Source organism: Podarcis raffonei, chromosome 8 (genome assembly GCF_027172205.1).
Source record: "Podarcis raffonei isolate rPodRaf1 chromosome 8, rPodRaf1.pri, whole genome shotgun sequence".
NCBI classification, from domain to species: Eukaryota; Metazoa; Chordata; class Lepidosauria; order Squamata; family Lacertidae; genus Podarcis; species Podarcis raffonei.
In genome coordinates, this window is record NC_070609.1 from 18,285,554 (window position 1) to 18,312,091 (window position 26,538).

At 48.0% G+C, this 26,538-nt stretch overlaps 1 protein-coding gene across 10 annotated transcripts in view; it reads left to right on the top strand.

Annotated features, from left to right (window-relative positions):
* The window catches only part of MAG (myelin associated glycoprotein), a 74,923-nt gene that overhangs the window by 17,149 nt on the left and 31,236 nt on the right, over window positions 1–26,538 (top strand). For 3 of the 10 annotated variants that reach the window (XM_053398270.1, XM_053398261.1, XM_053398262.1), the window contains one exon: window positions 13,183–13,256. The exons of 1 other annotated variant lie outside the window; for it this stretch is intronic. The gene's annotated coding sequence lies outside the window, so the exon portion shown is untranslated. Of the gene's footprint in view, window positions 1–12,761; window positions 13,257–18,759; window positions 18,894–23,659; window positions 23,759–26,538 lie in introns of those variants that run through there. 6 more of the 10 variants (XM_053398265.1, XM_053398264.1, XM_053398268.1 and 3 more) reach the window with 6 other exon arrangements.

The window sequence follows — 26,538 nt, forward strand, 5'->3', positions numbered from 1 at the left end:
CGCTTCAGAAGCTGTCTGGAGCGGTGGCCCTCGAGATCTGTGGGGCCATGTTCACCTTGCCTTCTGGTCAGCCTTCCAGGAGTGGGAGAGTGGGGCAGGCTAGTGCTGGGCAGCAGGGGGTCAGAACATGGATGTAAAATTTAGCTTAGTGCAGGAGGCTGGTTTCTACACACGCCCAACCCCAACCACCTTCTTTATCTCTGAGTACAGTAGTACCTTGGTTCTTGAATTTAATCCGTTCCGGGAGTCCGTTCAACTCCCATAACTGTTCGAAAACCAAGGCGCGGCTTCTGATTGGCTGCAGGAGCTTCCTTCACTCAAACGGAAGCTGCGTCGGACGTTTGGCTTCCGAAAAACATTCACAAACCGGAACACTTGCTTCCAGGTTTGCGGCGTTCGGGAGCTGATTTGTTCTACAACTAAGCTGTTCGAGAACCAAGGCACCACTGTATACATCCCAAACAGGCAAAAACACAATGAGAAGCAGGACCAGGAAGGGGGGTGGCGTACGGAGAGCCCCAGGGGCCACACAGAGAGGCCTGGAGGGCCACATGCAGACTCCAAGTTATGCAGCCCCCGAGCCAAGGAGATAAGTAACTATACAACCTGTAGAAGACATCTGAAGGCAGCGCTGTATAGGGAAGGTTTTTAAATGTTTAATGTTTTATTATGTTTTTATATATGTTGGAAGCCGCCCAGAGTGGCTGGGGAAGCCCAGTCGGGCAGGGTATAAATAATAAAATTGTTATTGTTATTATGGAATAGGACATTCCTATTTTCATCTGAGAAATATTGGAGGATATGAAGACATTTTCCCTTCGACAAATCGTTCTGCCTTGATGATAGGCTCTGCCAGAGCTTTTATTGTGTTTGTAAATTGCCTTGACAAACATGTTAGAATGCGATTGATTGATTGATTGATTGATTGATTGATACTACTACTACTACTACTACTGCTGCTGCTGCTGCTAATAATAATAATAATAATTCCAGAGGGTTGGTCTTGTGGCCTAGAAACCACAACGGTGCTTACACAAAACACTTTTAATACGCACACTTAAAGCACATGTCTTCCCCCAAAGAATCCTGGGAACTGTAGTTTACCCCATGAGCTATAATACCCAGCACCCTTAACAAACTACAATTCCTAGTATTCTTTAATTGGAGGGGAGAGAGAATGTGCTTTAAAACATATGGTGTGTACACAACTTGAGTGTTATGACAAATGGTTGAAAGAGCTGAATTTAGTTCAGCCCAGAGAAGGAGAATTGAGGAGAGAGAGCTTTCTTCTAAGATCTGGAGGGCTGTTTGGTTGCTTTTTGGTTGTTTGATGGGGGTGTTGAGTGGTTTTTCTTTCAGTGGGTGTTTCACGTGTTGCAGTGAGGTCCTGAGCCTCACCGTTTTTCCGTCTGTGAAATGGGTCTTTTGTGGTTCCCACGAGCGTTCCAGAGAATTCAAAATGTGCTATATGGTTGAGCTGCCGCCCTTTTCCATAGGAAGCTATCTTATGCTGAATCAGTATTATACAGAGTTGAGGCTCCAGCATTTCAGGCAGGGAATCTGTCCCAGCCCTGCATGAAAATCCCTGGGCTTGAACCCGCCACCTTTGTATGCAAAGCAGGTGGCCTAATCTGTGTGTCTTCTCCTTCGAAACCTCAGAGCTGGTGGGATTATCTCCATCAATGGCTCCATCTAGGTGCCGCTGTTGCCAACACTCCTTTTTTCACCCCCTTAGGTGGTGTTCCTGTGCCCTGAACGGCTACTTGGCAAGCAAATAAAATTTGTCAGCCAAACTGTTTCTCAGCAGGGAGGGAAAACGATAAGGGGAAGTTTCAGCTGCTGAGTTTCAGCTTGTTTCCTCATCCTTCTCCCACAGAGTAATTGCCTCTGATATTCCTCCTTCGATGCACTCCATGCTAATTTCTGTTCTTCTCTATCTACATACTGTAATTATCCCAGAGCAATTATAGTCTGCCTTCCTACTACTTTTCCCCTCACCCATCCTGATTTTCAGGAGATGGGTGCCTTTCTACCCTTTGGCTGACTCCTCCTGACTGGACAGCAGCCACCAGCTGAGTCTCTTTTCAGCCCTGCTACAAAAAAAACACAAACCAAACCAGATTTCTGAGCTTATTCACTATAGAGCAGTGGTAGGCAACCTAAGGCTTGGGTCCCAATCTCCTTCTCAATCTGGCCCACGGACAGTCCGGGAATCAGCGTGTTTTTACATGAGTAGAATGTGTGCTTTTGTTTAAAATGCATTTCTGGGTTATTTGTGGGGCATAGGAATTCGTTCATCCCCCCCCCCCAATATAGTTTTGCCCACCACGTGGTCTGAGGGACGGTGGACCAGCCCACAGTTGAAAAAGGTTGCTGGCCCCTGCTATAGAGCATCAAGCATCAGGAGCTGTCTATCTGGACAGCCAGAGTTTATGAATTCAGCAGTCGGGGGTGCCAGACTTGTGGAGGGGCTGCCTGCACAACGACTGCCCACCCAACATCTAAAACAAGCAGCCCAAACCGTTCATCTCCCCACTTAAAGTTGGCAGCACTGAATATTGTAGGTGCAGGACTGAGTGAGGGGTTGGCTAGAGGACCTCTAGGCGCACTTCCATCCTATAGATGCATGATTCTGAGACCTGCATGGCCAACGTTCCATTAACGTTCATTTTTGCTTTCAGTTGTGGAGCAATGTATGACATCCGTGTGCCCATTTGAGTGATGTGCAGGCAAGCGATTGCGTTGAAATCCATGACATGAAAATGTCTAGTCCTATAGGGCAAGGCTAAATCAAGAAAGAAAGAAGAAGTTGCAGGATCAGGCCAATGGCCCACCTTGTCCAGCATCCTGTTCTCACAGTGGCCAATCAGATGCCTGCGGGAAACCAGCAAGCAGGATTCAGGCACAAGGACACTTTCCCCTCCTCTGGTTTCCAGCAAGTAATATCTAGAAGCATTCATCCCTCCAGCTGTTGTGGCAAAGCCTAGCCATCATGCATTGCTAGTAGCCATGGGTAGCCCTCTCTTTCACGAATTGGTCTAATCCTTTTGTTGTTGTTGTTAAAAAATCTAGTTTTTATAGAAGGTTTTTTTTTTGAGATACAAAAAACAAGCAAGGAAAGATACATATAGTGACTCCACTTTCAATTCATAGTCTTTTTCATGGTTTGTTTGCATTCGGTGTGCCATCTTGTTTGGTGGCTGTCTTTAATAATAATAATAATAATTTTTTATTTATATCCCGCCCTCCCCAGCCGAAGCCGGGCTCAGGGCGGCTAACAACAATAATACAACATTCTAAATCATTTCATTATAAAATTAATTCAAATCAAATTGATGGCAACCATTGGGCTAGAGTTCTGTGAAGATTGCCAAAGGAGGGAGTCAGGCTGTGCCCTGGCCAAAGGCCTGGTGGAACAGCTCTGTCTTGCAGGCCCTGCGGAAAGATGTCAAGTCCCGCAGGGCCCTAGTCCCTTGTGGCAGAGCGTTCCACCAGCCTGCAGCGGTGAGTTCCACAGAGTAACCGTGCTCTGGTGGGGGATGTCATCCCAAAGCAAAACAAAACCTGGCGGGCACCCAGTTGGGGAAGGCCGTTCTGGAACGTTATATTTTATCACCCCACCCACCTCCGGACCATTTCACTCTGCTCCTTTGCGAGCTCGAGGGGGCATCCCCATGAAGGCCTGTCTGTTTACTCGGCTGCGAAAGCAACACGATTGAGTTCACCATGGCAATGAGCACACAGCACACGGGCCCAGGCAGACGGGGAGCTGCTGCTCACAGGAAGCCGGAGCTCGTTCCCCCATATGCTCTGCCGATTGATGCAGATTCACACTAATAATTAGGGCCCTATCCCTGCTTGCTTTACGCCAGCAGAGCTCGAGGAGGGTGCAAGAGCTGGAAAGGCAAGGGTAGGGAGTTGGGCTCCGTGCCAGTGACTCAGAGTTCAGTACAAAAGCCCGAGTGATTAAAACACACCCCTTTGCCTAATGCCTCTATGTTTGAGGAGCTGGCACAGGGGGAGTCAGCTGGGTCACAGCTGCACAGGAGGTCTCTCTCTGCAAGGATTGCTTGGCTTGTTAAGATAAGATGCAGCTACCTCTGGGTGAGGGAAGAGAAATTTGCTTGAGTTTGCCCTTAGAAGAGGGTGAGACAAATTCGTGGAGAGTACCAGTGGCTTCTTGGCACAATGGCAATGCTTGGCCTCCTCTGCCAGAGGCGGAAATGGTTCTCTGAATATCGGTTTGCTGGAAGCTGCAGGGGAGGAGAGGTTGTGCTCACCTCTCCTACTTGAGGGTTTTCCCATGGACCACTGTGAAAAGAGGGTGCTGTAGCAAATGGGCCTGATAATAATAATAATAATAATAATAATAATAATAATAATAATAACAACAACAACAACAACAACAACAACAACAACAACAAATTTTTATTTATACCCCGCCCTCCCCAGCCAAGACCAGGCTCAGGGTGGCTAACACCAAATATAAAAACAATTGATTGAAACACAGCTAAAAAAAACAAGATTAAAATACAACAAATGTTCTGTGATTGGACGTCATGTCTTGAATCAGAACACAGGAGCTCAAATTCCTTAGTCCAGACTCAAGCTCAGGCAAACACAGACCACTGAATACATAACATCAGGCTTCCCTGAATTTTGCATTACTTCGTCCTCCAGCCAGGGATTTGTGCAAAAACATATGTGTCCTGCTGTGAAGCATGCCTAAAAATGCACATATAAGGAAAATCAACGTTAAAAAATGCATTATATCAGGGTAAACTGCTTTGCAAGTTTGCATATGTTAGGTGAAATTGTATACAGATCTGTGTACATTTGGATAAATTTGCAATAAAAGGCTGGTTAGTTTTCCAGAGCACATTAGGGGAAAAATTGCACACAAATTCTATGGAAATGTAGAGAACAGAATGTAGCAGTGGAAAAATGAGAAAATGGGGGAAGCCAAAATTGTCAGATTCACCTTCCGGATGTTGTTGGACTACAACTGTCATCAGGCTCCTCATCCCTGTGGTAGAACGCTGGACATAGACCTAGAAGTTTGGGGCTCCTGTTCTAATTCTGCCAAGGACAACATGAGTCCATTAAAGTCTTTCTTTAAGCCTCAGTTGCCCAGTCTGTGAAATGGCTATAGCAATAACTGACATTCCTAGTGGGTTGTCAGAATTAAACGTATTTCCAAATAATGGTTCACGTCCATCTGTTTCTTTATCACGGGAATCAAGAACCTCTGCCCTCCCAGATGTCGGGGTTTATCCACACAGCAGCAAAACATGCATTTGCACCTGCTTGTCTCCCCATGAATACAGGCGCAGCCACAGGATCCCATTGTTGACCCATCCCATTGCTGACTCCAACCTTCTGCACACTTCTAAATTCAGCGTTTCTCAATCCTAGCCCTTTCAGACTTCCCAAGAGTTGGAAAAAAAACCCCACCTTGCATTTAAAGTGGGTGTTGCAAACTAGGAGAACACTGAGCGGGGGGAAGGTATCACGTGGAAGGCCCTACATTAATGGGGGCAGAAGCAAGTGCAGATCCACATTTTGCTCCTGTGTGGACAAACCCTGCTGTTGGACACCAACTCCCATCAGTCCCAGTCGGCATAGCCAGTGGCCGAGGATGCTGGAAGTTGTCGTCCAACATCTGGACAAGTTTCCCCTCTCCTATATCAAAATAGACCATTCTCAGCACGAAACCCTACTGAACCAGCCAGCGAAGACAACACCAGGAAACATAGGCAAAATGGTCCTATATTTCGTTTCAGTCTGGGTATAGACTGTGCTTTTGAATTATGGTGCTGGAGGAGACTCTTGAGAGTCCCATGGACTGCAAGAAGATCAAACCTCTCCATTCTGAAGGAAATCAGCCCTGAGTGCTCACTGGAAGGACAGATTGTGAAGTTGAGACTCCAGTACTTTGGCCACCTTATGAGAAGAGAAGACTCCCTGGAGAAGACCCTGATGTTGGGAAAGATGGAGGGCACAAGGAGAAGGGGGCGACAGAGGACGAGATGGTTGGATAGTGTTTTCGAGGTTACCAGCATGAGTTTGACCAAACTGCGGGAGGCAGTGGAGGACAGAGGTGCCTGGCGTTCTCTGGTCCATGGGGTCACGAAGAGTCGGACATGACTAAACGACTAAACAACAAATAGACTGTGCATGGTCTGAAGGCACACGATGCAGGTTCTTTGCAGAAACTTAGCAGGTCTGGCTTCTGCCTGCACAGGAAGACGGTCAGCAAAGCCTGTGCACACCAGCCTGACTCCCACCAGGGGAGAAAGGTGGGATATACCGGTAAGTAAACTAAGGGTCCCTCAAGACAGCCTTTTCATTGTGCATTTGTGATTATTTGTGCTCATGATGGCATCAAGGTGATAACACACAATTTCACTTTCAATACCATTTGTACCTGCAAAGGTTTCAGGTTGGACATACTGTTTTGTTCCCAATCAGTGTGTGTCCCATTGCAGAGATTGTGCAGCTTTTTACACCACAAATGTCCTGGTTTGGGGTTTGTCCCACTTTGGGGTTTGGGGGGGTTTGTCCCCCTTTTGTTGCACCACAGTAAAACTTTGAGGTTGCAGGGGGAGGGGGGAAGGTTGCAGTCAAGTAAAAAGTCATTCTTTATGAAATAAATAAAAATAGAGTGCATCTTCTCCAGACAGCAACAACGCTGTAACATAGAAATAAATAAATAAATAATAATAATAATAAAACATACATTTATTGTCAATGTACAACCTGTGTACAATGGAATTAACCAAGCCTGGGGAAGCTCGGGGAAGCAATGCAGAATGACTAATACAGTGGGATTATATAGAATCATAGAATTGTAGAGTTAGAAGGAATCCCAAGGATCATCTAGTCCAACCCCCTGCAATGAAGGGATCCTGCCCACAGCCATCCCTGAATGGGCTCAAATCACCAACCTTCTGGTTAACTGCCAGATGCACCGACCCATTGCGCCACAGAGACCTCTGTGCGGACAGTTCAGTATAAACCCACCAGCAATGCAGCGTTATTGCATCAATGACTTGTTGTAGAATTACACACACCCCCACACACAAAAACCACCTGTAATGCAAAGTGTGTCTGCTGAGGTGCTGTAAACATGGATTAGTTCCTTTTGGGGGCTAGATAATTGCTTGCTGCTGTCATCTAGATTGTTCAGCTGTTGCTGTGCTCTACTCCAGAGGCGGCTGCATTTCATGAGCAATTGTTGGACGGGGAGGAGGAGACCATTTTCCATTCTGGAGCAACTATGCAGCAGCTCCAGGCTGTTTTGCTCCCGCCTTGTGAATAATATCACAGTCCCTAACTGTCACTGAGTGAAGGACACTCATGGTGCAATTTGCAAAATGATCCAGCAGAGGAAGGGGAGGGTGGAATTCTGTGGAGGCAGACACACACAGAGAGAGGTTAGGACGTTGGAGATTCCCCGGCAATGGATATGTTGGTGGCTTGGAAACACGGGGGACCATTAAACAGGGATCTTTTGTGACTTAACTGTGTTTTCCTGGGTCTGGGGAGGTGTGCCTGCCCACAGTAAGGAGGGGGAAACGTGAAGAATGCGTTTTTGGGCGTGTCAGGAATGCCTCCCAGTAGAAAGGCTCAATTGGAGGAGATTGTGCTCTGATGAACGCAGCCGGAGAAATGGATTCACTGTGCGTCAGATCAGCACAAAAACCATCCCCGCCCCACAGCCAAACTGGAAAACGCAGGAATCCTGACTCCAGAGCACCTTACCCATTAGGCCCCCATCTCCTCTTGTCCAGAGAAGGAAGAGCTGTGGCGCAGCGTTAGAGCATTTGCATCGCATGCCCAAGGTCACAGGTTCAAATCCCGGCATCACCAGGCCAGTGGCTCATCTAGTCCAGCATCCTGTTCTTACAGTGGCGAAACAGACGCCTGTGGAAAATATACAAGCAGGATCTGAGCACAAGAGCCCTCTCCCCTTCTACCGTTTCCAGCAACTGGTATTCAGAAGCATGGCTGCCTCCAGCTGGGCTAGTAGCTGTCGACAGCATTATCCTCTGTGAATTTATCCAGTCCTCTTTTATAGTCTTCCAAGTTAGTGACCATCACTGCCTCCTGCAAGAGCAAGTTCCATAGTGTTAAACACTGCGAACCAGCTCTCCATAGTCAACATGTGGGGATATTCAGGGTGGCAGGAGAGGATATATTGTTTATTTATATCCTTCCTAATGAAGTAATGCTTTTGATGCTTTTGAATTATGGTGTTGGAGGAGACTCTTGAGAGTCCCATGGACTGCAAGAAGATCAAACGTATCCATTCTGAAGGAAATCAGCCCTGAGTGCTCACTGGAAGGACAGATTGTGAGGCTGAGGCTCCAATACTTTGGCCACCTCATGAGAAAAGAAGGCCCCCTGGAAAAGACCCTGATGTTGGGAAAGATGGAGGGCACAAGGAGAAGGGGACAACAGAGGACGAGATGGTTGGACAGTGTTCTCGAAGCTACCAGCATGAGTCTGACCAAACTGCGGGAGGCGGTGGAAGACAGGAGTGCCTGGCGTGCTCTGGTCCATGGGGTCACGAAGAGTCAGACACGACTAAATGACTAAACAATAACAATGAAGTAAAGTTCCTTTACTTAGCAGAGTTACATTCCCCTTTTTACATGCACAGCAGATAGCTGCTTGCAAGCTCGTGTGAACCTCTCACTATTATACAATTCAGTCTGTCTTCAGATTGAATTGTATGTTCCTGGTAAGTTCCCTTGAATCCCTCTTAAAAGAATAAAAACGCCGCAGTCTTATTCAAAGTCAATAAAAGAATCAGGTAGGTAGCCGTGTTGGTCTGACGCAGTAGAAATATATAATAAATAAATAAATTGTCCAGTAGCACCTTAGAGACCAACTAAGTTTGTTCTTGGTATGAGCTTTTGTGAAGGGCACTGTTGGCATTTGATAGCATGAAGAAGTGTGCATGCACACGAAAGCTCATACCAAGAACAAACTTAGTTGGTCTTTAAGGTGATACTGGACAATTTTTTATATATACAGTGGTACCTTGGGTTAAGAACTTAATTCGTTCTGGAGGTCAGTTCTTAACCTGAAACTGTTCTTAACCTAAGGTACCACTTTAACTAATGGGGCCTTCTGCTGCTGCCGCCGCGTGATTTCTGTTCTCATCCTGAAGCAAATTTCTTAACCTGACGTACTATTTCTGGGTTAGTGGAGTCTATAACCTGAAGTGTCTATAACCTGAAGCATCTGCAACCCGAGGTACCACTGTATATATATTTCAATAAAAGAAGTTTACTTACATCAGTTCACAGTTGGATCTCTGAAGGCAGACTTAGTTACAAATATGTACATGTGGATCTACCCCATATGGGAAAGTAATCCCAGTGCTTCTGCTAGCTGAGAGCTAGCAGAGCAGTCCTAGCTAAAAAGCTGGTCAAACAAAAGAGGAAGTCAAAAAGGGGAAAGGTTGCTACATGACTTGTCCTTTTGTTACCTGGACAGGTTAGGGCATGCCCACCTTCTGTCACATGCAAAAGGAAGGATGCTCCAGCCAGGAGGAACAGGAAGTTTCGACTGGCTGGACCAAAGATTACCTCACATGTCTTCTCTAGCATTACAAGGAATGTTGTACTTGACTGCCTCTCATGGATCGCATCCCACACAACATATATCACTGTCATATATAAACCACTTCCCCTCCCTGCCCTAATACATGCCGATCATCTGCTGGGAGAGGAAAGAGTGGAAAAGGAGGGTGGGACAGAGAAATAGAATGGGGTGGCTGGAATTCTGAACAGGGAGCACTCCACGCTGCAACATTTGGTTGAAGCTCCCTCTTCTCCTGACTAATAGCCAATGGCCATTGATTCCACACCTGGAAAGAGAAAATAGATGGTTCTGAAAATAGAGCGTTCTCACCTCCAGCATCTTGCAGACAAAAATAGGGAAACTTGTGTATGTGTATGCAGGTGATACTTTCACAGCCTAAGCATTACTGAGTGTATGGTACATGTGCGCACACACAGTGATGCATAGCTTCCCTGCCTTCCAAATGTTGCATTAATTTGCTCGAAGAGAACTTATCCTGCACTGGCTTTCAAAGCAGCCTTTCCTGAGAACGCATAAGAGAAGGTTCGTCATTGGATCTGACTGCTCTTACTTAGGATGAGCGGCAGCAACCACATTTGGTGATGTATATAGTATCCGGAGAGGCGGTTTAAGAGGGGCTGTGAGGGAAACGGCATTCTGACTCTTTGCACCCATGCACATGCATTTGAGTGCGCACACCCTACAACCAAGAGATCCACTCAGATATATAACATTTGGAGTCCCTGGAAAGGAGCCTGGTGCCTGGAGAACTCAACACAAAAGCAAATATAGGGACAACAAAATAGGGCAATTAGGGTATCAGTAGCACCATGGTCCTCTCTTTGGGGTGAGGAGTCATAGCTCAGGGCTCCTTCAGGCAACCTATTTATTGATCACAGACCCTAATTTGCTCGCACAAATCTTATGTGGTGATTAGACTAATGTGTAGTCGTTTTTGTGTGTTTGTTTATATGACAATGAGCATTCATCCTGCACTCATCTTGATTTGCTGGTGGGGTGTTTACATGTCTTCCCATTAATTGCAGGGTCATCCTATGCATTTCCCCTCCACTTTCCTAACAGCAAACACTCTGATTCATTTTTAGTGGAGATTTGTTCTAATCCACTTTAAACGCACAAACCAACAGCCCTTCCAGACATCCTTTTGGATTGCACATTCATGATGCTATTATGGCGGCTGCACATGTTCCCACTTTCAATGCTGTTTGACGCTGCAAAAAATTCAGAGTAGACATCCTGCTTCATTTCCAAACAGTGCATGTCCCGTAACCTCCCTCTGAAATCCTGTAGCTTTTTATACCCCAAATGTTCCGGTTTACTTATCTTTGTCCTGCTTTAGTTACACTATAGCCCTTTCAGACAGGAAGTAAAGTGGTAGCATTGGGGAAGCAGAATAAATCCACTGCTATTGCAATAATACGCTCCATCTGCAAGATACATTTAATGCAATATTGTATCAGTTTGAACAGCCATGGCTTCCTGAAAAGAATCTTGGGGACTGTAGTTTGTTAAGGGTTCTGAGAGTTGTTAGGAGACCCCAGTTCCCTTCATAGATTTACAACTTCCACAGCGGTTTAACAATCCTGTCACTCTTACCAAGGAACTCTGGGAATTGCAGCTCTGGGCGAAAAATACAGATCTCCTAACAACTCCAACCACCCTGAACAAACTACAGTTCCCAGTATTCTTTCGGGAAAGCCATGACTGTTTAAAGTGGTATCGTGCTGTTCAGATGGGGCCTTATTGTGTTAAGAACATGCTGTAGAATAGGGTTACTAGACGTCCCCAGTTCCCGGGGACAGTCCCCAGATTTGCAAATCTGTCCCCGGGAAATGTGGCAGCGGCAGCCTCAGCAGCCCAAAGCCAGCCTGGTAGCACAGTTGGCTCTGGCTGACTTCAGAAACTGCTCCCTGCTCGCTGCCACCGCCACTGCCGAAGGGGAACCGGGGACGTCCGGCGGTACAGATCTCCTTCCCCCTTCCCCCTTTGTTTTGACAGATTGGGGGAGGCTCAGGAGTTGCAAGTGGGCAGCCGTTGCCCAGGAAGGGTGCAAGGGGCGCGGTTTCTCTGTCAGGCAAGGGGCAAAGCCCTTCAGTCAAAACAAAGGGGGAAGCGGGCAGGAGATAGGGGGAGGCTCGGGACTCACAGGCAGGTGGCACACAGTTGCCCAGTTTTTTTAAAAAAACTCTGCGCATTTATGTTGAGCAGGGTGCAAAAGAAGGGCTTTGCGCCTTGCCCAGCAGAGAAACCCGCGCACCTTGCGCCCCTCCTGGGCAATGGCGCGCCACCTGCCCATGACTCCTGAGCCTTCCTCAATCTCCTGTCCCCTTCCCCCTGTTTTGACAGATCAGGGGAGGCTCGGGAGTCGCAGGCAGCCCAGTTTTTCAAAAACGCTGCGCATTTATGTTTCATAGGGCTTTGCACCTTTATACAATATGCATGTGTGCTTGGGCCCAGGGTCTTTTGCCTCACCATCCCCACTACTGACTCCCTGTTGCTACTCAGCTTCAAAAAAAAAAAAAAGTGTCCCCGGATTCATTGAAAAAAATCTGGTCACCATATGTAGAATGTACCCAACATTTAAAAAACCCAACAGTCTGGAGGGGCCCCTAACATTCCGGTTTGCACTTTAATCTCTCCCACAAAATATTGATGGCCCGCAGGCACTTTCAGCGGTTGGGCACACAATTCCCATGCTAAAGCTTCAATCCCTGGCAGGTCTAGTTAAAAGGCAGCAGTCCGGAGATGGGGGGGGCCCACTCCTTCCTGAGACCCCTGGAGAGTCAATCGTAAACCAATTCAGGGGTCCAGAAGGAAAGAACAGCTTCCTATGTGTCTGGTCGCTCATGCAGACCTCGGCCCCTCTCCCAGAATTCAGTGCAGAAGCTAGGATCTCATGCTGCTCTCAGGCAGGCAAGCTGCTCAGGATAACAGGTATTTAGCTGATTGCTAGATAATGGCACAACGCAAGAAGCAGGAGAGCAGGCGGATGAGAATTAAAAACCGGCTCCTTTTAGGGGAGTCCCAAGGCCCAGCCCAAATCACATCCACCCACAAGAGAGGAAGGAAGATGTGCTGCGAGAGAAGCAGCCAATGTACTAAGCCAAGCATCCCCCCCCACTTGCAGCAGCCTGTCTTTTCACTCTCCCCCCCCCCCAACACGCACACATAGCCGGTGGAATTTGTGTGTGGGCTCCGCTTGCAGAAATGCAGAGCTGACATAGTCGGGCACCCACTGACACTCGCATGCCCAGGAAGCTGCCTGCTCTGCCCAGATTCCACCTACGGATGCTGAGCCACCCTTGAGATCTCTTAGAAGCCCACAGGCAGGGTGGCAATTGTCCTGGGACAGAAGGGTCTGCAGCATCACTTCAACCCCGGCTAGGACTCCATCGTCCCTCTTTGCTGCTGTCCATCAGGCCCAAGTGCCCTGTCTCTGTTAGTAGCCGGCAGCATCCGAACCAGAGGCTCCGCTTCCATCTGCTGACTCCAAGGTGGAAATCTTTTTTGCCCTTCTGCTTCCCAAGACAACCCGGGCTCCGGTTCAGCTTGCTCTTTTCCTTCCAGATCCCCACCCAGTTCGTCCAAACTCGATGCTGGAAGCATCAACGGGAGAGAACGCCTGTCGACGCTGCTAAAAGGTAAGTTTCATCGGAGTAGCGGGAGTTTCTGTCTCTGTAGACTTTGGGCAGGACCCCTTCAGGGGTTCTTGCAGAGTTGTTTTCCTAAGATTAAGCCCAGCCTGAATATAAAAACCAGAAGGATGCTTGTTCGGAAGCTGGGTTTCCAGACCCAGCAGTTCTGGTGGAAGCATTCTCTCAAACTCTGCTTTAGGCTCTGCCCCACATGCAAACAGCCAGTGTGGTGTGAGGGTTTGGGTGTTGTTGGACTAAGGTCTGGGAGAACTGGGTTCGAATCCCTACCCTGTTGCGAAGCCCATTGGGTAACCTCTGGCTTGTCCCTGTCTCTCAGCCTAAACTACCTCGCAAGGTCGTTGTTGGGATAATAGAAACAGGATGGGGGTAAACCATGCATGCCACCTTGAGCTCTTTGGAAGGAAGGCGGGCTATACATGAAATGACTAAGTTGCTGAGCCCACTAGGAACCTCTGCCCCTTCTTATGTCACATTAGCAGAATCATGGGCAATATATCTGCCGACACCCCTTTACGTCCTGCCCAACCAGATCACCAGTACAGGGAGTTGCCTAGAAGTCTCAAGTTCTCCTCTGGCCCTTGGGACATCAGAGCCGGAGGGTTTGGGGCCAATTGGCTCCATTCATCATGCTTTTTTAACTGATTGCAACTCCCTTGCTGCATACAAACTGGAGGGAACGAATATGCCTGTTGATTTGGCCAGATCAGGGGAAAGACGTCGTAACTGGGAGGGGGGGAAATCTGGGGTAAGGATTGATCTTCATCTAAGGCAGTGAAATAGCTTGGTATTTGGCCCTGTCTCTTGCGTGTCTCTCTGTCCTTGGGAGGAAGAGAGATCCTGGCACGGTGTTACAATGTGAGCTCTGCAGGTAGAAAGTCTCCCGTTCGATTCCTGGCATCGCCTGTTTTTTAAAAGCCCTCTCTCTGCCTGAAACTGTGCAGACCCACTAGCCAGACAGAGGAGGCAAAACTGATCTGGAGATGAACGTGAGCAGTCTGGCTTTGGTGTAGCTCCGGGTGCTTTCGGGCCACAGAGGTCAGGGCAGGAGCTGTGCTGGTGCTAAAGAAGCCTGTCTATAAATCGCGCCTGCCTCCTGCGACTGTTCTCCGTTCTGGAAGGAGACACAAATGTGCTTTGTTTTGTTTGCTCTGCAAATGGGGACAAGCAGCTTGTTTATCCGCGCGAAGCCTGTCTGGGAAGAGGTAGGGTGATGCCAGCCCCTGGGAAACGAAAGGGGCCTGATCCCCTCGATTGATGGGTCTGAACAGACATCCACCCTGATCATCGCCAAGGGGGTTTGTTTCCCTTGGCTCTGGGGGTGAGATGGACCCTTCCTTGAGGAAGAAACGGAGCGTCTGCTGACAGTTATCTTGATGGCATTGGGCAGGAGCACTGTTCAAAGGCTGGGTGGACAGACTCTGACATCGAAGGCAGAGGACAATGATGAGAGGGTGGAGGTGTTCAAAATGGAGCGTGAAGAGCCCTAAGGGGACACAGCATGCCTGTCTGTCTGTTGGGTGCCTGTCTTCGCCTGTGTCATTTGAGAAAGGGGCGGCAATTTCGTGGGGGAGCAGATTTCAGCAGGATTCTGTGGTCTGTTCTTGAAATGCATATGAAGAGCAACCCTGTTTATGCCCACTCAGAAGGAAATCCCACTGGGTTTTATAGTACTTGCTCTCAGTAATGTAGGGATCGGACAGCTGTGGCTTCCTGGAAAGGAACCCTGAGAGTCATCTAGTCCAACCCTCTGCAATGCAGGAATCTCAGCTAGATCACACGTGACAAATGGCCATCCAACCTCTGCTTAAAAACCTCCAGGGAGCCCCAGCCTGCATGGCCGGTGGTCAGGGATGATGGAGGCTGTAATTCAGCAACATCTAGAGGGCCCTCGCTTCCCTGCTGCTTCAGTTACTAGAAAGCAGAATACACCTCCCCTCCCCCTCCCCTGCCACAAAAGCATAAATGGTGACTTATTAAATCTCCCAACAATTTAAACTGATTTTAATAAAGCAATTTTATAAAAACAACAATTTTATTAAAACAGAATAGGAAAAAGAGGTGTGCTTTTGACCTGCAGATCCAGAAAACAGGCCTCTTTCCTTGTTTGTAACTCTCCAAATGTTGCTGGACTCCAGCTCCCATCATCCATGCACGTCTCCTATGCTGGCTGGGGCTGTTGGGACCTGGAGTCCGGCAGCATCTGAAGGGTCAATCGTTCTCCATCGCTAGATTATAGCAACACAAGGCAGCAGCTTTCCTAGTGGGGCAGAGCCACAGGAGTTGCCTCCCAGGGTCAGCATCCCTGCCACTTTCCACGAGCAGGGAGGTCCAAAGGGGCAGCAAGGTCAGAAGCATTGGTGGAGCCTACCTGGCACACCTGCCAGAAGACTGTCCTTGCAGCTCCACCTCACTGGGCAAGCCACACCTGTAACCACCATTGCCAATGTCACAGTTCCACCACCAGGGGGCGTTCATCAGAACAGGGCCTTTTCGGTGGTTGCACCCTCAATATGGAGTGCCCTCCTCTTGGAAGTATAATTTGCGCCAATATTTGTCCAGGCATTTATGGGACGTTAGTCCACTGCTACACATGGATGTGCTGGAATTTTTATTCTGGGTTGTATTTGATTTTTGCTTGCATTTAGAAAAATGGCCCTAAATTATCCATGTCCATTGATTTCTGTATATTTAATATATATTGTGACTCACTCTTATTTTGCCTGGATTGTTGTTTCAATTTTTGCTTTAAATTATGTTGTAACACATCACAGGATCACCGGTGAGCGGACTTGGTTGACAGTGCCCTAAATTGAATAAATAACTTTGCAATCTTGTGCCTATCTGCTTGGAAGCAAGTCCTACAGAGTTCACTCAGGGCAGAGCTGGGGAGCTTGAGGCCCTCTCGATGTCGCTGAACTACAACTCCCATCACCCCTTGCCATTGGCCATTGGCCATGCCGCTGGGGCTGATGGAAGTTGGGAGTCCAACAGCATCTGTAGGACCACAGGTCAGTCACCTCTGACTTAGGGCTCGCTTCCAGCTTGCAACGGCGTGCAGAGCAGAAATAACAGGCACTCTTGAGGAGCAATTGCATATGTTCTGAAACACGAGGATGGCAGGGCACGGGGAAGTCCTGCCAGCCCTCCCTAAAAAGCACCCCAAACCTTGTGGCAGGGGGTTGGGGAGGGTGGTGGAAGAAGGTTGGGTGAAACGTCATGTGTTCTAACCTATCTGCAGCACCACAAATTTGGCTGAGAATGTATGACAGCCAAAAGGAACGGAGGCGAGGAATTCTAAATAGATCCAGGCTCTGCTGGCCATTCCATCTCTCCAGCAAACCAAAACCAAACAACCAGTGTGGCTATAGATTTACAGATAATTTCTGCAACAGGACGTCAGGATGCCAGCCCCTTTCCTCCAGCTTCTCTGTGAACCAGCGAGACCCTTTCTCCTCCTCTCCGAGAGGGAAAGGCAGCCAAACTCTCCATCTTTTTAATCGCCTTTCCCAGCTAATCCCTCCTTCTTAAGCAGCCTCTTTCTCAAACCTCAAGAAACACACGCACAATCTTCCTGTCGTTTCCATGCCCGTGCCACCCGCCCACCCTGCTCTCTCACCTCCTTTGCATCCTGCGGGTGCCCTTGCGATAAGATCTCCCTGTGTTTGTAACCTGAGCAAGTGCTGGGAGCAGGCAGGAGCTGAAAGCACCAGGGCAGCCCTGCCACGGCCTTCTGCAGCCGCCCTGGCAGCAACCAGCTGATAGCTCAGCTGCCAGAAGCCAAGTATTTTGCCAGATTTGCAGGCAGGCACGGGGAGAGATGAAAACAGGCTACTTTTGTTACTTTTGCTGGGAGCTGTACTAGGGTGGCCCTGTGTCCTGCATTGCAGGGTACGGTCCTTTCTTTGTGTCCTCTGTTTGAAGGGCTTCTTTCAAAATGAAGAAGAACCCTAAGAAGGGTATGAGGGCAACGCAATGCTTTTATCTGCCTCAATTGCACACGTTTAAATGTCTGGTGTGCGTCTGAATCCCTCCCCCAAAATAGTCTGGAGGTCCCAACAACCTTTCCCACTATGGTGAGAAGCAGCATAATCCAATTTAAATCACAGGCCAGTAATAATTTTCCAAATTTCCATTTGTGCATATAAATCAGCACATGCAAATCAGCGTCCTATTTTTCAAGGCTGATATGTCAATACGCTAAGCCCACCCGAAGCTTAGCTGTACAGACTTTCAAGCCAAACAGGCAGGCGTGCATTACTCTGTAGCCGGTCACAAGCCTTGCATTTCTGCATCCCCGATCCTGGGCATGTTCTTAGACAAAGATCCCACTGTGTTCCATGGGGCTTACTCCCAAACAAGTGTGCTTAGGACTGGAGCCTTAGATGTAAAACTCATTCCCTCCTGAGTTGCAACAGCTTTCTTAATGAAAACATTGTGCTACCGAGAGCAACCATTTTGATTTCCCACAGTGCCCAGGAATGATGTAACACCAGAGGCATTGTGGGAAATAAAAATGGAAGCTCCCAGGTGCTGTATTAAAGGGAGATGCAAGGCAGGAGTGAACCATGGCCCTGCCAGAGGGTGGGATTTGCAGCTGCTGCTAAGGAAGCACGCCACAAGCAGGCACAGGGGGTACACTCAGAGTAAGGAAGGTGTGACACAGAAGATGTTTCAGGACTGCAGCTTCCACCATCTCTGAGCATTGGCCATGCTGACTGGAGTCCAGCAACATAGAATCGTAGAGCTGAAGGGATCCCAAGGATCATCTAGTCCAACCCCCTGAAATACTGGATTCTCAGCTAAAGCATCCCAGACAGATAGAAATCCATAGGAGAGTCCATAACTTCCCAAGGCAGTCCATTCCACTGCTGAACAGCTCTTACTGAAATTTCTTCCTGATTTTGAGTCGGAATCTCCTTTCTTGCAACTTGGAGCCATTGGATCGAGCGCTACCCTCCAGAGCAGGGAGAAACAAGCTTGCTCCATCTTCCATGTGACAGCGCTAAAGATATTTGAAGGTGGCTATCATATCTCAGGGATGCTTTAGCTGAAATTCCTACACTGCAGGGGGTTGGACTAGATGATTCTTAGGTCCCTTCCAACGCTACATTTCTGTGTTTCCGTGATCTCTCAGTCTCCTCTTTTCCAGGCTAAACATGTCCAGCTCCTTCAACCGTTCCTCATAAGGCTTGCTTTCCAGACCCCTGGTCATATTGGTTGCCCTCCTCTGCACACGTTCCAGCTTGTCAACATCCTTCTTAAATTATGGCGCCCAGAACTGGACACAGTATTCCAAGCGTGGTCTGACTAAGGCAGAATAGAGTGGCACTATTACTTCCCTTGATCTGGGCACTATACCTCTGGAGAGTGACAGGTTCCACAGCCCTGATGTGTGTGCACACATAGATCCACACGTATCATTTTGTCGTGTTTGGATTATCTTCTCTCTTCCCTGTCCTGATGGGCTCTGCTCTGCTTCATTTCTAAGGTGGGCAGATGTAAAAAAGAACAGCCATCCTCTTTTAGCTTCACGTTGGATAGAGAAGACCAGGAGAGAGAGGGCTTAGCAGCCGCAGAGTGCCATGCAAGATTGACAGCCCCTCTTCAACACCACTGTTAAAGGTACCACAGACTTTTATTTTGCACTTTCAGAGAAGGGTTCATCACAGAAGATCATAGAGTTGGAAGGGACCGTGAGGGTCCTGAAATGCAGGAATATTCCACCCAACACAGGGCTCGAACCCACAACCTTGAAATTAATAGTCTACCAACGGAGCTATCCCACGTTAGTCGTTTGCTTAAAAAAGAAAGAAAGAAAAAAAGAAGAAAGAATCTGGGGGCAGGGCTCAGACCTTAGGAGCACAGTCAGACCCACTTGTCCCTGTAACCCAGTACTGTCTGCACTGACTGGCAGCAGCAATCCAAAGTTTCATGTTGCCAACCCTACCTGGAGATGCTGAGCCCTTTTGCAAGCAAAGCAGATGCTCTACCACTAAGCCATATTACCCGAAACTTTGCTACTGACTACCAACACTCCTCCACTTAATCTCAGACTGGTGGAGTGCTTTGTGCAGTGCTGGCAAAAGGATGGCCCTCTGCACGCCCTCAGAGGCGCTCCTCCTCTGCGTTCTCGCATCCCATTGCATTCTAGAACCCCATCCTCCCCCTACCTTGCCTGCTCATTTGCCCTTAACTATTTGAGGATTAAGTGTTACAGACCAGTGTCGGTGTCTCTGATTAAGTATCAGCTTCATCTGAGCTGCCGGGGATGGGAGGTGGAGAGGGTATGTGTGTGGATTGGATGCAAAGAGGAAAGTCCGGCATAAACAAATCAGCCCTAAGGAATGGCCAGAGGAAGGAGAGGGGTCTGCTGCTCTGCGGTGGACCGCTCTGAATCGGTGGTATTTGGACACAAGAAAGGCCACCTCACTCACAAAGATAAGAGACCACCTCACTCACAAAGATAGGTGAGCTGTGTGCAGGGAGAAGGTTTTGCTGTATGGCCTGGATGTTTCTGTGGGGGTAGGAAGGAAAGGCGCAAAGGAGAGATGGCAAGGGACAGTTGCCGGAGGGGAGTGTCGGAGAAACAAGAGGTGTATTGAGAACTGCACAGGTGGCTTTTGTTGTGTGTTTGACGCAGGCCGCACCCAGCCAGGATCAAGCCCGCTCTTATGCCTCCATTTGCGACAGAGGCAGGCAAGTGGGTGTCACCGTCAGCCAAGCAACAATAGGAGCCTGTGTGTTTTCTTCTACTGCTGCTTTTGTTTTCTGCTCCCTGCTGCTTCCCAGCAGATCTTCGCCCGAGGCCGGTGCCACAGGCTGACATTGTGCGGGTTCTGGTGGGGAGGGGGAAATGGGTGAAAAGGGCCTGCACCTCCCACTGTGCCACCAGGATGATCATATTGGGGCCTCCATCCGGCAGCCATCTTGGTTTGGGATGTTCTGAGGACCTGGCGGTAGTTACAGCGTTCTCCGGCCTTCTTCAGTCTCCAGATGTTGCTGGACTTGTTGGAAGTGCAAAAGCAGGGATCATTTAGTTTGTAATGTAAGGGTTAATGTTAGTCAACTAGACAAGAGGATGGCAGGTGGAGATGTTGCTTAGCAACTGGGCAGAGTGGCATGATCTTCACTGAGGCAGCACATTCTCCAACTGGTTGTGTAGTTCTGAGGGAGTTTTCCTCTGTACGTTTGGATGAATGTCTCCCTGCTATGTACAAAGGCTGAAGTAAGAAAGACAATGCCTCCTGTTCCTTTCTCCTAAGATTATTCATTGTTTTCATTTATTATTTGTAAAACGTAGCTATATACCAAAAAGTATCAGAGTGGTTTACCTCATTCATTACAACTGGTCTATAGCTATCACACTCCCCATTGAAATTTGTCAACATTAGACATGTCTGGATAGGCTTGTCTGAATAAAAATGTTTTTAGCAGGTGCCCAAAAAGAGTAAAGGGAAAATGGCTGCCTGATGTCAGTAGGCAGGGAGTTCCAAAAGTTTGATTTCTTACAAATGAGGAATTATTCTTATTACCTGTAACAGCACCAGTTCCACATATTAAAGCAGTTAAGTGGACATACAGTGGTACCTCTGGTTAAGAACTTAATTTGTTCTGGAGGTCTGTTCTTAACCTGAAACTGTTCTTAACCTGAGGTACCACTTTAGCTAATGGGGCCTCCCGCTGCCACTGTGCCGCTGGTGTGCAATTTCTGTTCTCATCCTGAGGTAAAGTTCCTAACCTGAGGTACTACTTCCAGGTTAGCGGAGTCTGTAACCCGAAGTGTTTGTAACCCAAGGTGTCTGTAACCCAAGGTTCCACTGTATATGAGATACGGTGATCTCATGCTCCCTCTCATGACAAAAGTAATCCATTCGGGTAACAAAGGCTGATTCGGCTCCAAAACCGCGCCTGAACCCAGATCGTATCAGATCTAGGTAATCGGTCTCATCCAGGAATATCAGAAGTTGTTCCACAACCACCCTCTCCGCTGCCATTGCCAACAAAGAGGTATTGGCAACCAGTCTTTAGTTACTACTTTCTTTAAGTAGTAGCCTCTTTAAAACCAGTGGGCAACCACTCAATCCATGCATTCGCCACACCCATGACCCATTCAGTCACCCCACTCCAGCTAGCTTTAATAAACCAGGATGGGCAAGTATCCAATGAGCAGGTGGTCTGGCTCAGCACTGCGAGAATCCTGCCCACGTCCTCAGGCCACATGAATTGGAACTAGTTCCCCCAACACGGCATTGGAGACCTCAGCCGAGCGACTTTATCCTCCAATCGTTCAGCCGTTTGGTTAGAAGGCTTCCATTCCTCTGGTCAGGAGTAGCCAACCTCTGGATCACGTGCAGCAATGCCACCGGAAGGTTATTTGAGGATGCTCTGGAGAATAGCTGTCAACTTACAGATTTGAAAATAAGGGACCAGCAGCCAAAATAAGGGATTTTCCAAGCACAGGTATGTTCGACTTCTGAGCCCCTCCAAGCCAAAGGCAGAAAGCCCAGCCAGCAGCCAAATGAGGCCTCAAGCGGTGGTTCCCACAGCGCAGCAATCTGGCAAAGGGGATGCAGCAAGGAAAACCACCGTCACCTCTCCGCTGGGAAGCGCTGAGCAAAGGCGAGTCCCCAGGCAATGCTTCCGATTTGATCGGCACAAGGCATGCAAGCTCCACCCTTCCCCCATCGTTCTTAGACTCCTTATTGGGTGAGCAATGCAGCCAAGCAACACAGTTGGAGCCTCCCTCCTCCCTGGCCGGCAGGGAGGGAGGGAGAGGAGCTGCTTCCTTTGAAACCCGGAAAATTTAAGGGACATCATCAATAAGGGACAGCAGCGGGACACGGCGCTGGGATAAGGGACTGGGATGGTTGACAGCTATGCTCTGGAGGCAGCAAAGGAGCATCTCTCCACTGCCTTGGCTGCCACAGGGTAGGCCCAATTAGGAGCCTGAACGTGCGGTTGGCTCTGGGTATGCCTGCCACCTGAACAGCAGTCCTGACGAGCCTTAGGGATGAGAGCCGTTCAAGGTGGTGAGCCTGTTTATTTTGCAAGCCTTCCTTTGGCCTTTTCTCCCCACTCCCCAATCTGGGCATCGGTGTGAGGAGTCGTCCTCACTTTGGCAATGTCTGCTGGCTCAGCCCAGAATGCCTTGCTGATAAATCATTGAACTGGAGGTGTTGAGAAGCCCAGCAGTATCTTGTGTCTATGAGTTATCATAGTATCTGGTGTCTGGGCACGTTAGAGCTAGCAGGGATTTGAAATTGCAAGAATTGCCCTTTTCTTGATCACGGCGACTGTGATCAGATTCCTCCAGCTTTCTTTTTTTAAGTATATTCAGATCACGACTGTACTCAAAGCCACTCAAAGGGTTTTGTGCCTAGGAGGAGAAGGGATTCCTGCCTTTTTGCGATCATCCTCTTGCAATCAGATATGCTAAAGAGCCGTTTCCCTTCTCCAAGTCCTGGTCCTTATGAAGCCAAAACAGCACCATCCGAAGAGACACCCTCAGAAAGAAGGAGATTTCAGCAGACTCAGGGAAACACCGATATTTGCATAACCACAAAAAAGAGAGTCAAATGTTGACTGAGCATGCTCAGTGGGTACAGAATGCTGAATTATTGTTGGAGACGCAATGATTGCAGAAGAATCAAGTGGCTGGAACTCTGAATGGGAGCAAGTGGGCCTGACTTGCAAGTGTATTTCATTTTTATCTCCAAGAAGCACAGTGTAGCATGCCTAGATCTTCTGTTTCTCTCCCCACCCCCTCCCCTGGTTGCTCCCGCTTTTATCCTCACACAACATCCCTGTGAGGTGGGTTAACTAGGCAGTTTGAATCAAGGTCAATCCATGAATGTTGTAGCTGAGTGTGGGTTTCTGTCTCCCTGCCCTCCATGCTGTAAATGTTTGGACTCCACCTGGGCTTTTTTGGAAGTTAAATCTGCCTTGCATACAGCAATGCTAGGATTTCACCTCTGCTTTGCATGAAGAAGCTCCTGGGTTCAATCAAGTGATGGGAAAGACCCCTGCCTGGAACCCTGGACAGCTCCTGCTGCCAGTCAGTGTAGTCAATGCTGGGTTGGGTGGTCCAGTGGGCAAAAATGCGTTTGTTACAGGAGAGAAGAAGCAGATTGGTCTACTGGCTGCTGGTGTCACGGCAACAGCCTACCTGTGCAGCTGGGGAAACAAGCTGATTGGTCTGCTGGCTAGTGATGTCACAGAAGGGCCCTTAACTCTACATTGAGAGAGCTTTTCCCATCTTGCTAGGATGGAACATTTGACGGGTTTACATAGGTTTTAGGAATAGGGGTCTCAAAATCTTTTCAATTGGGGGGGGGGAAATAGCTTGACAGAAATGTCAAAAGCTAACATGGCAGTGTTTCTCTATTCAGTGTGGACAACCTGAAAATTGTTGGAAGCGAAGAACTGTAGCTCTGAAGGTCTTCTGCTTAGGTCCTCAGCTCCACCGCAGAACATCTGAACTCCCTTGAGTGAGTCATATTTCCTCACAGGCTTAAGATTTTCCGTCAGTACAAGGAGGGTGGGATGAAAACAATTTCAGCTATGATCCCTTTGTGAGTGTTCTTCTCTTGCACGTGTTACTGGTTGACATTTTATCTTTCCACACCATGCTGCTATGCTTGCAAATTCATTTGCTTTTCCTTTCTCATAAGGGAGGAGTGTGGGGGTGCTTCACCAACAACATCTACAAAATTCAGCTCTCTGCTGTAGCTGCTGGTCTGGCCAGAGAGCTAGGCAGCAGCTCCTTCCTCTTCTAAGATTGACAGACATCTTAATTTTAAAACATAAACAGGCCTTTGCTCCTCCTGGAACAATAAGGACTAGAAACTTAACACTTTCTAAACTAGAAAAATGCAATTGCTTTCTGCATGGAACTTGAATGTGCCTGTTATGGAGCAACTTACAGGCTGATTGGGGTAGAAAATAAAATAAATCGTACTTTTCGATAACAACCATGCTGCCTATGTTCCTGGCAACAGTTGGGTTTATAAGTTAATTTCCCAAGAATCTATTAAATGCAGGTGCTTTTTGGCACATTGAGGATTAGTAATCAGTTGTTCCAGGCATAACATTTCACTTATTTTATTATTTCCTGGGACGACTGGCAACATTTCCTGAGACGACTCACAAGTGGGGGCGGAGGGGCGGATTATGCATATGATATTCTTGCTGAGTCTGCCTGGAAATACAGAGGACCCTTGTAGCAGTAATAAAGATTGAATGTAAATCAAAAGTCATTAGATTCTGCACCAAGGAGAACCCATACCCTGCAAGCAGAATTCCTGAGATTTTATGCCATAACTCTCTGTATTGTTATGAGTTCCCTGAGCAATTAGATTTCTGTGAGCAGGGCTACCCATGTGGAAATATGCAGAGGCAATACCTGGACATGACAAAAGAGTGCTATTAACTCCCCCCACCCACCCACGCCCAAGGATGTGTTTCCATGGGAACTAAAATGTCCGACAATGACCAGGAATTGGTTGGCGACTCGCCTGGAAGGCGGGTGGCTATTTTGGAAAACCCTAGTTAGCCAGTGATGATGGTGGTAATTAGTATTTATTATTTATTTATTTATATATTTATTTATACATACCCCACCCATCTGGTTGTGTTTCCCCAGCCACTTTGGGCGGCTCCCAACAGAATACAGTCATATCTCATGTTCCGTCCGCTTCATGTTACGTTTTTTCAGGTTACGTCCTGTGGTGACCTGGAAGTACCGGAAAGGGTTACTTCCGGGTTTCGCCGCTCGCGCATGTGTAGAAGCGCAAACTGACGTGCCGCTGCGGGTTGCGCTCTTTTCATGTTGCGAACGGGCCTTCGGAACGGATCCCATTCACAACCAGAGGTACCACGGTATTAAAAACATGATAAAACATCAAACATCAAAAACTTCCCTAAACAGGGCTGCCTCCAGATGTCTTCTAAAAGTCAGGTGGTTGTTCATTTCCTTGACATCTGATGGGAGGGCGTTCCACAGGGCGGGTGCCACTACCGAGAAGGCCCTCTGGAAGGAAGTCAAGACATGCATTCATTCATTCATTGATTCATTCATGCTGCCACCTATATACATCAGGGGTGGGGAAGCAAAGGGCCGCATTCCCTCGTGGCGAACTTCCCAGGGGCCATTCCCCCCTGGTGGGTGGGGCCAGAGGCAGAAGTGGGTGGAGCTTCTGGGATGTGCTTCTTACCTTTGTACACAGACGTCTTAAAATCTAGAACAGGCACAGGGAAACGGGAGAGGAAGGGGGCAAATGCAGGCAACGTTCCCTGTGAGGAGGAATCGATGGTTAGAAACCGTTCTGGGAATTGTAGCTCTGGGAGGGGAATAGAGGGGCCTCCTAACAGCTCTCGGCACCTTTAACCAACTACAGCTCCTGGGGTTCTTTGGGGGAAGCCATGGCCATGTCATGTGATATCACAACACTTGAAATGTGCAATGAATGTGGCCTGTGAAGGAATGCAGCAGCTTCACTTCAGAGTAAAAAGGCTTCCCTATCCCTGAGGCAGACCTAGGAGATGACAGGGGCAGCTTTAATTAGCCCACCCACTGAACGGTTTTTGGGTTTTTTTGTCACACAGCCTACCAGAACTGAAATTCTTGCAAGAAAAAGAGAGAGAAAGCAGGTCTCAATTCATCTGCATTTTGACTTTGCTCTGGGTAAGGAACCGCAGACCAGCCTGAATTCCGTGTAGCTTTATTCCCAAATACATGGGGTTAGGACTGCAGCCTAAACTGGTGAGCTTTCTCCCTGCTGAAATCCATGGGACTAACTTCTTTCATTGGTTTCAGTGAGAACTTAAGTTCAACTCGTTTGGATCCATCCATTTGCACAGTTATTTTCCACATGCTGGTAAGCACGATCCACTTCTCTGAGCAGCGAGATGTTCCAGGGACACAGGTTTGATTACCCAGGCTTGATTTCCTTCGGAAGGAGGTCACTGGACGTTCACCGGCATTTTGTAACATTTGCATTGATTTATGTATCGTGCAGCAAAGGTGAAAGGTGTCATCGAAACAGTCCAGCAGAGAGGCAAACAGTTTCTATCCAAATGTGATTTTGGTTTTAAATGCAGTGTAAGGAGTCTCTATGGGAGTATATTGTATTTAAAAATGGGGTATCAGAGTTTTTAGGGGGCTAACCAGGTTGGGATAGCTGGGATAGCAGGCTTGTTGGTTTTTGAATGCCTTACGTAGATTTTTTCAATTTCGTTGTTCTGTATGGGACAATGACAATAAAGATTA